This window comes from Hemicordylus capensis, chromosome 4, assembly GCF_027244095.1.
Source record: "Hemicordylus capensis ecotype Gifberg chromosome 4, rHemCap1.1.pri, whole genome shotgun sequence".
Lineage (NCBI taxonomy): Eukaryota > Metazoa > Chordata > Lepidosauria > Squamata > Cordylidae > Hemicordylus > Hemicordylus capensis.
In genome coordinates, this window is record NC_069660.1 from 189,450,310 (window position 1) to 189,464,763 (window position 14,454).

General features: G+C 44.3%; 1 long non-coding RNA gene across 1 annotated transcript in view; it reads left to right on the forward strand.

Annotated features, from left to right (window-relative positions):
- Positions 1 to 14,454, forward strand: part of LOC128324503 (uncharacterized) — a 103,034-nt gene that overhangs the window by 22,341 nt on the left and 66,239 nt on the right. The gene's annotated exons all lie outside the window — the stretch shown is intronic.

Below are 14,454 nucleotides of genomic sequence, written 5' to 3' on the forward strand. Positions count from 1 at the left end.
TAGATAGAAGATAGATAGATAAGAGAGAAGAAAAATGCTCTAACAACATAGATATTTTTCTGTTTTTCCTTGCCTTTTGGTTTATTCAGTGCTGGTTGTTGGACTTGAAGACTGGATTGTTAGGGGTTGTATGCATGCATATATCAGGTCACAGTAGTAAGTTTATGTTAAAAATGTTTCTGAGCTAGGAGAATATGTGTACACAAGTGTGTGTGTGAAAGTATGCATATATGAAGAGGGTGTAATATTATATGCATAGAAGGGAAGGGAAGGGAAGGGAAGGGAAAGGCATGCTAAGAATCTTTTTTTCATTATATCCTTACAGTTTTTCTACAAAAAATATACGGGGGAGGAGGGAAACAAAAAAGATGGGGAGCAAGGGGGCCCATCTTCACTTTTTTTGTCCCTATGCCCACTCCAGCATTGCTATGTCCCTGAATTTATTTGTTTGTTTGTTTGTTTTTTTATTTATTTATTTAAAATATTTATACCCCACTGTCCACTGCACTACTGCTTGGGGCAGCTCACAACAATAAAATAGATACAAGACACAATAAAAGTAATAAAATTAACAAACAAGTAAAGAGTCAGGTTAAAACCACACTCATTATTAGGTTCAAATCAAAGGTTATTTTAAAAGCTGATAAGTGAAAATTATAAAAAGCTAAATAACCTACCAGATATAACAAAAAATGGAGCATTAAAAAGTCTCCTTAAAACTGTGTTTTACATGTTTTTTAAAAAACACTGAGTGAGGGAGCAAGGTGAAGCTCTTCAGGGAGGGTGTTCCAAAGCCGAGGGGCCACAACCGAAAAGGCCCTGTCTCTAGTCCCTGCCAACCGGATCTCTGTTAGTGGTGGGGTCATGAGCAGGGCCTAAGACGATGAGCAGAGGGCCCTGGCAGATTCCATATGGGCAAACATGGTCCGACAGGTACACCAGCCCCAAGCTGCGTGGAGCTTTAAAGGTCAAGACCAGCACCTTGAATCTAGCCTGGAAGCGGACTGGTAACCAATGAAGCTGCCACAGGATGGGTGTGATACTCATGAAATGACTTGTACCCATGAGCATCCTTGCAGCAGCATTCTGAACCAGCTGAAGCTTCCGAACAGTCTTCAAGGGCAGCCCCATGTAGAGCTCATTGCAGTAGTCCAATCTGGATGTTACGAATGCATGAGTGACTGAGGTCAAGTCTGACTTCTCCAAGTAGGGGCACAGCTGGCATACCAGCCATAGTTGGTAAAAGGTGCTTCTGCACACTACTGCCACCTGCGCCTCCAAGGACAACCTCAGGTCCAGAATCACCCCCAAGCTGTGAACTTTGTCTTTCAGAGGGAGTGTGAACCGCAGCCAAGACCAGATTTACCTCATTACTCAAATGATCAGTTCTACCAACCCAGAGCAGTTCCATCTTATCTGGATTAAGTTTCAGCTTGTTTGCCCCCAACCTATCCAGAACAGCCTCCAAGCCCCGGTTCAGAGCATCGACTGCCTCCCTGGTGTCTGCTGACTTAAAAGATAGTTGAGTGTGTGAATGCAAGGTAGCGTCATGATGTCCCCAGAATCTCCCTGATGCCAAAAGAGGACTATATTTATACATAAGTATATTTCAGCAGGGAAAGAATGACTAGGATAAAAAATTAACACACACCCACCTCCTTATATTTGAGGTTCTGCTATGGGGAACTGGGACTAGGGGTGTGCAAGGTCCGGAGGCCCCCTGGTCCGGCACGGGGGGGCCTGTTACTTTAAGGGGGGTGGTACTTACCCCCCCGCCTGCCCCTGTTGTTAGTCCTGAAGGCTTAAAAGCAACGACCGCTAGCAGCGCGCATGCACCCTGTGCGGCATGCGTGCGCCAGTGTCAGAGGCGTGCGCGCGTGCGCGCCGCGCAGGGCACATGCACGCCGCTAGCGCTCGTTGCTTTTAAGCCTTCAGGACTAACGACGGGGGCAGGGGCGGCAGAGCTCCCTGCCGCCCCAAGAAGATCTTTAAACGGAACAGCGCAAGAGGGGAAGAGCGGCGGGGGGGGGGGGAGTACCACCCCCCCTTAAAGTAACAGGCCCCCGCCCATCCGGACTGCCGAACCGGTCTGGAGGTCTGTACAAGTGTGCCGGACCAAACCATGCACACTACTAACTGGGACTGGTCTATACAACATGGCTGCAACAAGGAAGCCACTTTCAATGGCTCCACATGGTAACTGCTCCATGCAGGAAGCTGTTTGTGTGCAGCAGCTTCCCATGCAGACAGAGGGATTGTCTTCACACCTGGGCAAAATCATTTTTAGGCTTGTGTGTTAATGTGGAGAAAATCCATTGGATTTACATTGCAATGTGCACGAATGGTTCGTTGCGTGGTGGCAGCTGCCATGGCGAGCTTTTCAAACCAGCCTTTGTTTTGTGCCTGCCTGTGTGTCCACAGTGATTCTGTGGCGGTTCAGAACAAGCTCTGAGCTTCCTGAGAATCTTACCTGATGTTTCAGGATGCCCTCATCTCTTGCCTGTGGGCTTCTCAGAGGCAACTGGTGGGCCGCTGTGTGAAACAGGAAGCTGGACTAGATCAGTCTTGGGCTTGATCCAGCAGGGCTGTTCTTCGGTTCTTATTTTGTTTTTCCTTCATAAAAAGCACGTTTGTAGCCCTTATGACTGTGGAGATATACAGTGTTTGAAAGGTAAACTAAAATTGTAGAAAGCAGACGATATCCAGATGTAAAGATGCTGTATGCAAGAACAAGCATCAAAGAAGTCCTGCCCTGGTCTGTCACTCACCCCTGGCAGTGTGCCCGTCAGTTACAGTGGCACTCATCTAAAGAGGTGAAAGCCATATCTGCGCTGGTGGCTGCTTCTGTGATCAGGAGGCTGGGGTGCCCCTGATCATTAGGGCATGATTTTTTGTTTTTAAATGCAAGTGCACATAGCCTATGGGAAACACCTATATCAGGCAGCAGTGATATAGGAAGATGCTGAAAGCTCATACTCCCTGGGAGATGGCAATGGTAAACCCCTCCTCTATTCTACCCAAGACAACCACAGAGCTCTTGGGTTGCCAGGAGTCGACACCGACTTGACGGCACAACTTTACTTTACCCATAGCCTAGCCTCTAGTGCCAGTATTCAAGGTCTTTCTCTCCCTAAGGGGTGGGGCCATGGCCCAGAGATAAAGCACATGCTTTCCCAGCAGAAGGTCCCAGGTTCATATGCTGGAGAACTGTTACTAGTCAGTGCCGAGTCGACAATACTTCCCTGCTAACTGAGCAAAGAGGCACCTTTTTTTAAAGTGGTGATTCTTTTTATTTAGCAGGGGGAGAGCAACTGGCCCTATCCATCCCCAACACAGCATCCCTCCAGTGGCTGTTGCTGGTGTCTATCCTATGTTTCTTTTTTTAGACTGTGTGCCCTTTGGGGACAGGGACCCAGTTTTATTTATTTATTTATATCCATGTAATCCGCTTTAGGAACTTTTTGTTGAAAAGCAGGGTATATATATATATCCGTCATATTTGCATACTGAGCTAGATGGGACAATGACTTGACTCCATATGAGGCACCTGTACACTCTCTCTCTCTCTCTCTCTCTCTCTCTCTCTCTCTCTCTCTCTCTCTCTCTCTCCCCCTCCCCACACACTTTTTCCTTTAGGATTTCAGTAATCAACCTGCTGGTCTTTATTTATTTAAAGAAAGCAGGCAAGATACGCTATGCCATTCAAGTCAATTTATGGAGTGACATTAAGAGTCAGTCTAATGCTATTTCAATTTCCTTCTCCAAATTCCCTCATTCAGAGCAGAGCACATTGCCTAATTTAAGTGGTACTTAGATATGTATCTTAATATCTAATTATGTTAATAGGATGGATTAGAATAAGCCTCTAAGAAGAAAAGGGTTGACCTGCCTGGAGATTGTCAAGGAACTGAATTTTAGAGAACCGTAAGACAAACTCCCCTTGGCCAAGCTCCAGGGTCCTGCAATTGCTGGCTTTCCCGCCTTTTCTATGAGCAGCAGGGAACCTTTCTCAGATTCATTTCCCATGGCTTCATATGCACCCACATAGTGAGCACATTTCTCTTGCCTTTTTCATGAAGGAGAAAGGAGAAACTCCTGTACAGGTGGGGCTCTGTACCCATAATTAGAATTGAATCGTAACCATCAGCTATGTCCTAAAATAGGATTAATGTACATACATTGCTATGAGAATTAAATGGACCATATGACTGAAATGAAGAATGAAAAAAGTCACAAATGGATGAAATGAGAATGAAAAAAGTCTGAAGCCAGATTAGTTTTGAATGTAACATTGCCGTATTTATATAAACTTTTTGAATAGAAACTCTTCACATGTATTAAGGAATCAATTTGCTCTAACAGGGCACCATCCAGGTGACAATGGCTGGTCTATGTTTCTCTTTAGTGTTCTTTCTGTCCTTCTGGAAAGAGAGAGAGCAAAAGAAATAGCTGTAGGGATTAATGTTAAGGTTAATACTTTAGAAAATTTGGTTAGCTTAGTCAAATATTAAGAAGCAAAATATTAGGTCAAGGTCTGTTTTCCTCAGGACGATGCGTTTCTATGTACAGTATGTGTAACCTGGGTATAATGCAATGTTTGTTTCAAAACAGAAACTAGACTTTGTAGAGCAAACAGTGAATGGGTGAAAGACTGGCCAGTCAAAGGAACGGATTAATCCTCCCACATAGCTTCATTATCTTCTTTTGTGTTATGATTTTGCTGAGGCTTTGATTCCTGACTGGCAGTAAGAGGGCACATTGCTAAGGCAGGACATCTAGCTCAGGATAGTTTACTGCTGAAGCTAAGCCTGGTGCTGTAAGTGGCTTGGATACGAGAGATTCATAACTTTAATCTATTCAGAGAAAAAATAGGATATGAAACGTTTAAAAAGAAAAACCCATTCAGAATCAGGGACAGGTGAAGAATCAGCTGGATGAAATGGAAGTTTGCAACCAAACTATTGCCTGGCCAATTCCAATCAATATGCTAAATTCAGCACACACCCCAGACCACTTATTGGCAACCCGTCAGGGTTGACAGGTCACAATGTTTCTATTTACAGTAAAAACCACTAACTGGTAGATGTCCAGAAGTCTCCTATCACTAGACCTAGCAAACTTAAGTATTCCCTACCCCACAGTCCCCAAACCTGCTTTGTCTGCCCACTTATTGCTTGCTAAAGATAGACAGCCCAGCCCTACTTAGTACTTTCTCCTTGGGTTCTCACCCATAATTGTCCCAGGTTTTTGCTTTTCCACCTTTTTCCTTTGTAGCAATTCTTTTAACCACTCTGATTCTTGATCACCTCCCAAGCTCTCCTCTCTTCTCCCACCATATCACATAGCCTTTTCTGAACTTCATACTAGGAGGCTTCTTTAGCACCTTCTTTTTCCCTGTCTCCTCTGCCCATTTCCTCATGGCTTTCCCTTTCCTCAGGTTCCTCTTTCTTTGTCCACTGCCCACTCTGCTCCCTCCCCTCAGTCTTCTTGTCTCTTGGTTCCCTGTCTCTTATGTCCTGGGACCTCTTTCCAGTCCTCAGCCTGTAGGGTTGCCCTATTCAAGTATTCCAAATCTTGGCACCCTAATTTGCATGCTATGCAAATTAGATTGCAGGGAGAGGAGAGCTGGTCTTGTGGCAGCAAACATGACTTGTCCCCATAGCTAAGCAGGGTCTGCCCTGGTTGCATCTGAATGGGAGACTTGATGTGTGAGCACTGCAAGATATTCCCTTCAGGGGATGAAGTCGCTCTGGGAAGAGCAGAAGGTTTCAAGTTCCCTCCCTGGCTTCTCCAAGATAGGACAAAAAATTTTTTTTATAGGACAAGATTTTTTTAATTGAACCAACAAACTACCAAAGCATACGGTACGTTGCCAAAGCACAATTATATACAAAGTGGTTGTTTGTACATGATATATCTACAAAGATTTACACACAAGGATTTGGAAACCCACAAGGTTATGAAGTATATGCAGGTAGTACTGTAACTCGGGGGTGGGGGATTTCAAGGCACATCAGGTAATCGGGGGGGGGGGGGTTACAGTCCGATGTCCATTTCCACAATTTGTCCCATTGTTGTTTAGAAGAGATACTCTTGTCTTTTTGCACATATCCATACAAACTTTTCCAGAAGAGATTTACTGTCTCATCTGCGTGAACCTCTTGGTCACGTCTTCCATTCCTATTCCTATGCAGGAGCATTGCATAAATGACAGACATGTTTACTAATCTGATTACGAGAAGGGGAACGTTCCAATTCCCTCGTATGAGGGCACCCGTTCCGTCCCGTTTCCTTGAAGGTTTCTTTCTGGGACCTCAAAAGGAGGTTCTGTCGCTCAAACCCAAGGTTAGTTCTTCCCAATTCTGTTTTTCCAAATCAGGCCACTCTAACAGCTTGCTTACTCCCTGCCACACTTTTTTGGCTACCACACACTCTTTTAAGAAATGTGAGTGGGTTTCCCTGAATGTTTTACCTAGCTCCCTAGCTTTCTGTTTGCAGGTGATTTTAGGGCACTCTTGCTGGTCCTCTGGGAGCCATGGCTTAGCCGCATTAAGTGGTAGTACTTGATGGTATAAGCGCCACCTTGTTTCCCATAAATGGAAAGGGACTTTTTTCTCATTAAAGAGAGCGATAGGGTGATCGGGTTGCAACAAGTACTGTGAAGTGCATGTTTGAAAGAGAAACTCAAGTATGTAGTATACCGCTCTGGGCTCCTTGGAGGAAGAGCGGGATATAAATGTAAAATAATAATAATAATAATAATAATAATAATAAATAATAATTTACGTTCTAAATCAGATTTTAAGAAACCCACTTCTAGAATCTCTCCATAAATTGTTTTCCTTAGCTGCTTAACTGAGGAGGATCCTTTAAATACATCCGGATCAACCTTCCATTTTTTAAGTGTGAATAACAAATCTCTCAAGTAGTCCGGGTGTTCTCTTTTTAATACTTGTGTGATATTACCATTGAAAGATCCTTTCCCCCACCATGCTATGCCCCATGCTGACTTGCGCCAATGCAGAGCGAAAAGCGAGACCCAGGTTTTTTGCAGGAGGTTGGACATATTATGGACATTCACGAAAATCCAGTTTCCAAAATTGTAGGACATAAATTCAGTTACAAAATAGGGTTGCAGGGCAGGTTGGGCTAGGCCTCCCCACTCAACCTCCTTAAATGCTACTGCACGGGCCAAAGGGAAGGACGCTGTGTACCATACTAGATGGAAGATCTGGCTTTCAACTCTCCGAAGGAGATCGAGCAGGGGAGGATAGACTACCGCCAGGTTGTGCACCGGGGGTATCAGGTAAGTCCGGATGTAAACCGCTTTCTGGTACATGGCAAGGCTCCATTTTTTCCACATGGTGATTTTAAGCATTACTTTTTCTTCCCAATCTGTCCAATTTCCCCCCAGACTTTTTCCTTAATCCCATATTCAATCCCCAAAATCTTTACTGTATCTACCCACTTCAGTTTGGACTCTGGGGCCCCTTCGCTTTTACGTTCAGAGATGGGTAGGCACGAGAGTTGCTGGCGTCCGGGGTCCATTTTAACAAATACACTTTTGTCAGCATTTAATTCTGAGCCCGAGATCTTGCCATATTCCCAGAAGAGGTCTAGTATTACAGAGATTTCATTTTCATTCGATAACAGTAATGTAACATCATCGGCATGAGCTACAAATTTTACCCTAAACTCAGTATGCGGTTCTGAGTGGACAGTTGGTTCGGCTATCCCATCACTCTCCCTCCTCCTCCCTCCCGGGAAGATGTCGCAGGGCGGAGGGATAGAGACCGAGAGTCCTTGCAGATGGGGTTCTCTCTGAATCCTGATCGGGATAGGATCCAGGGCAAAAACATAAAGTAATGGGCTCAGTGGGCATCCTTGGTGGACACCCGAATGCAAAATGATCGGGTTGCCCCGCCATCCATTAATCTGTGGCGTCACCTTTGCATTTGTATAGAGCAGCTGTATCCAAGTCACGAATAGGGGTGGTATACCTTTAGCTTTCAACAATGTCCACAGATAATTGTGGTTCACTTTGTCAAAGGCCTTAACTTGATCCAATAAGAGGAGGTGACCTTTCCAACTTTCATTCTGTATAGAGTAAAAAAGTTCTCTCAGAAGACACAATGAGTCTGTCATCTTTCTTCCTGAGATAGCGCTTGTCTGCAAGCTGTGGACCAATTTAGGGGCCACTTTCGCCAATCTATTATTTAGGATTTTGGCAAAGATTCTGTAATCGATATTTGTGAGGGTTATCGGTCTTCAGTTTTGTGGTAAAGTGGTGTCACCTTTCTTGGGGGGGGGGGAAATTAAGAGGCCGTCCCCAAAGGGCCTATTTAAATGCCCATTGTTTAGGACAAAATTAAATAATTTTACTAAAACTGGTAGTAGCTGGTCTGCGTAAATCTTATAGAAAGGCCATCTCAGATTATCAGGCCCCGGGGCCCGATGTGTTCTTTCCCGCTGAGATAACTGCTCTGACCTCTTCTATCGTTACAGGATGGGTCAAAGAGCTCCCCCCCCCTCAGTGAGGGAATAGCCGAGACCATATTCATTCAGACTGCAGAACCTATCTAGATAGGATTGAATGTCCTTTACAGAAATATCCTTCAATGCATGCAATTTTGTGTAAAACTGGGCCATGATCTTTAACATATTGTGGGGGTCGGCCATTAGTGGGCTACTTCCATCTGATCGCAGGCCTTGGAATGTCAAACTAGATGCATGCATCTTGTCCTTTGCCCACTCCCCCTTTTCAACTACAGACCCTTTGAAGCGATACCGCTTATTTTCTAAACGCCTGTGCCGCAGCTCATTTTGAAATGTCCTGATTGTCTCTTTGTAGTGGCGGCATGATTCCACGTCGAAGGCTTCTCCCCTGTTCATCTTATCAACAATCCTCAGATGTTGGGTGATCGCTTTCTGATAATTTTTGACCCCTATCTTATATGTACGGCTGGTCACTGCCCTAGTATGGCAGCCCACCCTCTTTTTAAGTGTCTCCCAGGCTCCCAAAAGATCATCTTCTGCCTCTAATAGCCGAGGGGTCTGTTGCCTCAGTTCTGATAAAAGGACACCTTTGAGATATTCATCACTTAACATTTTTGGGTGTAATCGCCACAAGGGCTTACCATGTGGAATTACCTCAGAGAGATTACAAATAAATCCCACAGCCACATGGTCTGACCATGGGGTAAGTACTAGTTTACACCCGTAGACTTCAAAAGAAGGGGGATCCCAGAGTCTATCTAGCCGGCTAGCTGATCTCGGGTGGTAATATGTAAATTTGACTCTGGTTTTAAATTTATGTCTATACTGCGATTTAAAGTTCTCTTCGTGACAGATTGGGAAAAAATCCAAATCATTATATACCCCCAAGGCCTTATCATCTAAACCCAGAGTCTTACTCAGAAAACGTTGGAGAGCTTTTTCCTCATTCGTTAGAGAGGGACTTGAGGGGGAGACTGGGAGGCCTCCCGAAAAGGCTTTCCTGTCACTCAGTTGGGCTCTGTTATTAAAATCCCCGGCGATCAGGAGGTGGCGCTTGGTGTCACATATATCTTTTAGTTTAGCCCAAAGAGCCTTCCTAAGGTGTGATTGTACCAGGGCATATGTGGCGCAGAGTCTAAAGGCTCGGTCGGGCCTTTGAGTGGTTGCCGAGCTTGGGTCACGCCTGACAGTAAAATCTACATACATTAGTCTGCCCTGATCAATTTCCAGTACCCTCTCGATTTTGAGATCAGGTCTGTCTTTGAACAATATCGCTACCCCTGCATTGCAGCTCCCATCGTAGGACCAGAAGGATGGGCCCACTGTCCATTGCTGTTGTGCCGAAAAGCGGTGGCTCTCATTTTCGAAATGGGTCTCTTGCAGAACATAGATGTGATAGTTCCATTTTGTTAAAAAGTGTAGGATCTCTTGCCTACGATTTGGTGACCTTAATCCATTAACATTCCATGTAAGTATATTATAGGAATTGGCCCGACAACCCATGATAGGAGGGTGTTATGTGTAAGGCATGGACCCATTCAGACAAAGAGTCGCTGTTCGTGTAGAAGCTAGGCAATAGAATAGTAGGCATTTGTTCCTTAGATCTCAGATCGTGTCAAGTATTGTTCAAAGGGGCTTATTGGGTTAATTCAACCCTTACCTCCATGTCTTCCATGATAACAGTATTACCTCCTACCCCTTCCACGTTTACTTCACGTGAAAGTGTAGACCTACTTTGAGGCAGAAGGGCCCTGGGGAGGGTTGGTAAGGGGTAGAGGGTTTGGGGTTCAGAGACGGGAGGCAAGGCAGGGTGGTTTGGGATGAGAATAGACCCATTTTTGCTCCCAGGTTCCTGGGAGGCCTCTAAGGGATGTTCTTTTTCTACATTTTCGTCCAAGCTGTTTTTAGGATCTGTCCCTTCTTCCACTAACATATTCTCTTCTGTCATGATACAATCATCAGTAACACCATTTTTGGCCAAGGTAGTTACTTCGTGTCCCTGTTGGGGGTCCTCTAGGATGCTTTTAATTTCTTCCATTTCCTCCTGTATGTTTCTTATCCTTGCAGGCTGATAGCTGTAACTCGAGTCTATTGACTTAAATTCTGCGGTATCTTCACTAATCTGGGCTAGGACTAGGTCCAATTTTTCCACATCGGGGTCTTTCTCCCATGAAGTTTGGATTGATGGGTCTTTTGTTTGTATGGCTTGGCATAGGGCTGACTTTTCCTCTTCATGTTGTTTTAGAATGCTCTTGTATTCTTTCTTTAGGTTCCATATTTTTGCTGCTTTGTCTTGTTCCACCCTCAACTCTTCCTCCAGGTCGGTTACAGTTTTGGCTTATTTAGTTTTCTTTGGGTGCAGTGGCATGGGTGGGTCTGCACCCCCCTCACGACGATGCCAGAGCAACAGTGACTTGAGTGCTTCCGTCCAACCATTACACCTCTTGGGTGACATACAAGGCATTCTCCTACTTAATGCTCTTCAGGAACCTGGAGACCACAGGGCCAATTCAGATTTGCATGGTATTACAGCAGAACATGCTTTCTTTCTTTTCTTCTGAGAGAGATTCCTGCCTGCAACCTTGGAGAAGCCGCTGCCAGTCTGTGAAGATAATACGGAGCTAGATAGACAAATGGTCTGACTCGGTATGTGGCAGTTTTCTATGTTCCTAACTGAAGCACAAGTCAACTGGACAGTGCTTCAGTTAATTTACATAAAATGCAAATTTGCTCTGGATATCTACCAACCATCGTTGTGTAAGCTCTCTTTACCTGGCTGTTTACCTAAGCATCAAACACCCAAACTTTATATCCCAACACTTTCTAATATACAGGTTCAGTTTTTAACCTTGTTTAGCTGTGTATAGTGCTATCATGGATTCCTCACCAACTGCAGACTACCACCCCACTCCATTTTCAAATTCCTGAATATGCTATTTATTGGTTTAAATGTGCTAATTTGAATATGCTACATATTGTTGAAGGTAAAGATACCAGATAAGATTGATGAAGATACGAAATCAAAACTCATGCTGAGGAGCAGTGCTGAGTACCTTTTCATCATCACTAAATTCCACAACTGACTCTACAAAACTGGTACTAGGGATTAAGGCTGTCATGCCTGAGCCTTGTCATGGTCACCATTTACATCCTGAGATAAGTACATAAAATGTAACACCAAAATTACTCCTTTTGATTTAGAATACTAGTATAGGCTGGAAAAGAGCAGGGAGAATTCATGGTGGCTTAAAGTGTATTCTGCTAAGAAAACCACATGGCTTTGTGGTCGCCAGGAGTTGACACAGACTTGACGGCAGAAAACTGCCGAAACCCCAAAATAATATCTGTAGAAAATAAATGAAAACTACTGTATACTAAGTTTGAGATATTAATAGCAACAATAGAACTCCCCACAACAAAAAACAAAAACCCCCAATGAGCTTTTCAGTTAAGGCTGCAATCCCATACACAGTTACTTGGGAGAAAATCCGATTAAAACCAATACTACTTGCTTCTAAGTAGGCATGCACAGAATGGATTGCATTATAAAGCAAAACCCCTTAAACATTACAATTCACAAGTAAGCAGTGATTTGCATCAAAATTAAGCTATCCTCTCAATTGCCCTGTAGAGATCCCCTGCTGACAAAAACAAAGGCAACATTCCTTAGGGGGGTTACTTATTGTGTGAACCTCTCCCACCCAGCCTCCTGTGCTTCACCTGCCTTTCTCTAAGTGCAGCAGTTGAACAGAATAGTGACTGCACTTTTTGCTTCTTAACTCCGCACCTACAAGGGCTAGAGTGCAGGTTTTTATTTTATTTAATGAAAGCAGGGAGTCCAGGCAACCTAATGGGCTGACAGCCTGCCTACATGTGAGATTTTTGTTCACAAAACAAAACTTGTTCACAACATTAACAACTTTCCTTTCCTTCATAGAAGGTGGAATGCAAACTATGTTTCCTGAACAACTGAACATTCTGAGGAACCCCACCAAACAATGTTGGAGGCTTTACCACCACAGCTGTGATGCAATATTGACTATTAAATATATATCCATGTGATTGCATAAATATCGCAGCCTTGGAAACACTAGGGGGAACTTAGGAAAATATCTTTCTCCTTTGATAGAGCATCTAGGCATTTTGGAGATCTACAACTAGTAACTTCATAGTTGTAAACAGGTTAGAGATCAGAGAGTGGAAGTTGATGACCTTGACGTAACCTCTGATCCTTATTTTTGAAGATTAGTGCAGAAAATAGTTGGGTTTGGAAATGCTCTCTGCATTTCTGAGAAACACCCCTCATCATGACAGTCTTTTGCTCATTAACAGGAAATGCCCTACCTTTATACCATCTGCCATAGTTCTTAAAGGCATTGCAGTATTGCTGAGTGCTCAAGATGGTGTCTGCGCATGTGCAGATGCTATTTAAGTGAAGACGATACCTGGAGGATGCTGGGAACAGGGATGTTCCTGTTCCCAAACAGGAAGCTCCTGCATGGTGTAGCTTGTAAGAATGGACAGCGGGGCTGTTTGTTATGGACAGTGCTGCGCTGGGGTGGCAGAGGAGAAATGGAGGGGCAAATAAGATCTGCCTCTGTTTTTAAAGTGCCTGCTCCCCCGCCCCCGACTGAAACGTTTCAGCTGGAGGAACTCGAATTGTTTCAGCGCTGCAAATTAGAGGCGCCAAAATGATTGGTGCACATCCCTACTTATTAAGGTCATTCACACAACCAGCCCTAACTGAGTTTCCACAGCTCTACCCAGGTAGGGCTGGTGGCGTGGAGCACTGGCATTGGTCCTAATCCCAGCACTCTCCAACTGGGTAGCCCAAGTTTTCTACCTGGGCTAAAAGTGAGGTCAGAAGGGGGCATACATGCTCTCCAACCTCCTCTCCCAGTTGTGTGGGTGAGCGGGCTGCCCACTCAACCATAGAGCTGGGACAAAGGAGTGTCCTGGCAGCTGGTATTCCCCTGAAGCACTATGCAAACAGCACAGTGCATTGTGGGATTCCTGGAGGTAGGGCTTTGCTCTTGCTGGCTCCAGATTGCCATGCCACTTGCCACAGATCATGTAGGCGAGTGGTGCATTGAAGCAGGAAATGAGCTATGATTGTGTGAGGAAAGGTAGGTATAATCCCCAGTCCTCCCTAGCCCCAGGGATTTTGGTTGTGTGAACGAACTTACTGTCATCCAAATCATGCTCTATGGCAATGGGTGTGTTTGCTGTTTACACCTATGTTCCCTCTGAAGAAGTGTGATGGGGAGATGCACATCTCAAAAGATAGAGCAGACACATGCCAGGAAGCTGGATCCTGTTGTGGCTCTTTGGAGCAATTCTAAACCCATAGCCATGGTAGCCTGTTGCACCCATGACCTGCTGTGTGATACCTTAAAGACTAAAATATATGTATTGTGGCAATAGCCTACTTCACCTGACACATCCTTGGCAAATTTTCCTGAATGTTATGGAGATGTTCATCTTGTTGTTTATATTTAGCATATTCCACACACAGAATAACCATTCTGTCATAAATATGTCTTCTGCTTAAAGTTTTAATTGGCCCTGGGTGGCTTTGGTCAGCTCACTAATTGCTCAGTCTCATATATTTGAGGGGATTTTTGGCACAATAAATGAGTTGAAAATTGTAGCGGCCATCTGTATGTGGAAAAATGCTATAGAAGTGACAGATAATACAATGCTTGGATTCTGTGAAACTGACCCCAAGACCTTTTCTGAGAAAAGTCGCAAAAGAGAGCTATTCTTATGTGAGCTTATCATGAGGAAATATGATCAGATTTCACAGATAGCTTTCTAATGCTGTTTCAGCTCTAAAAATGTTTGCAGCCTAGGGTGGGTTTGAAAGTTGATGAGTTGGTAGGCATCAAAAGACCTCACTGTTGTCATACAACTCAGGATTCAGGAGTAGGGCAGCAATGGTTCAGATACTCTCCTCTG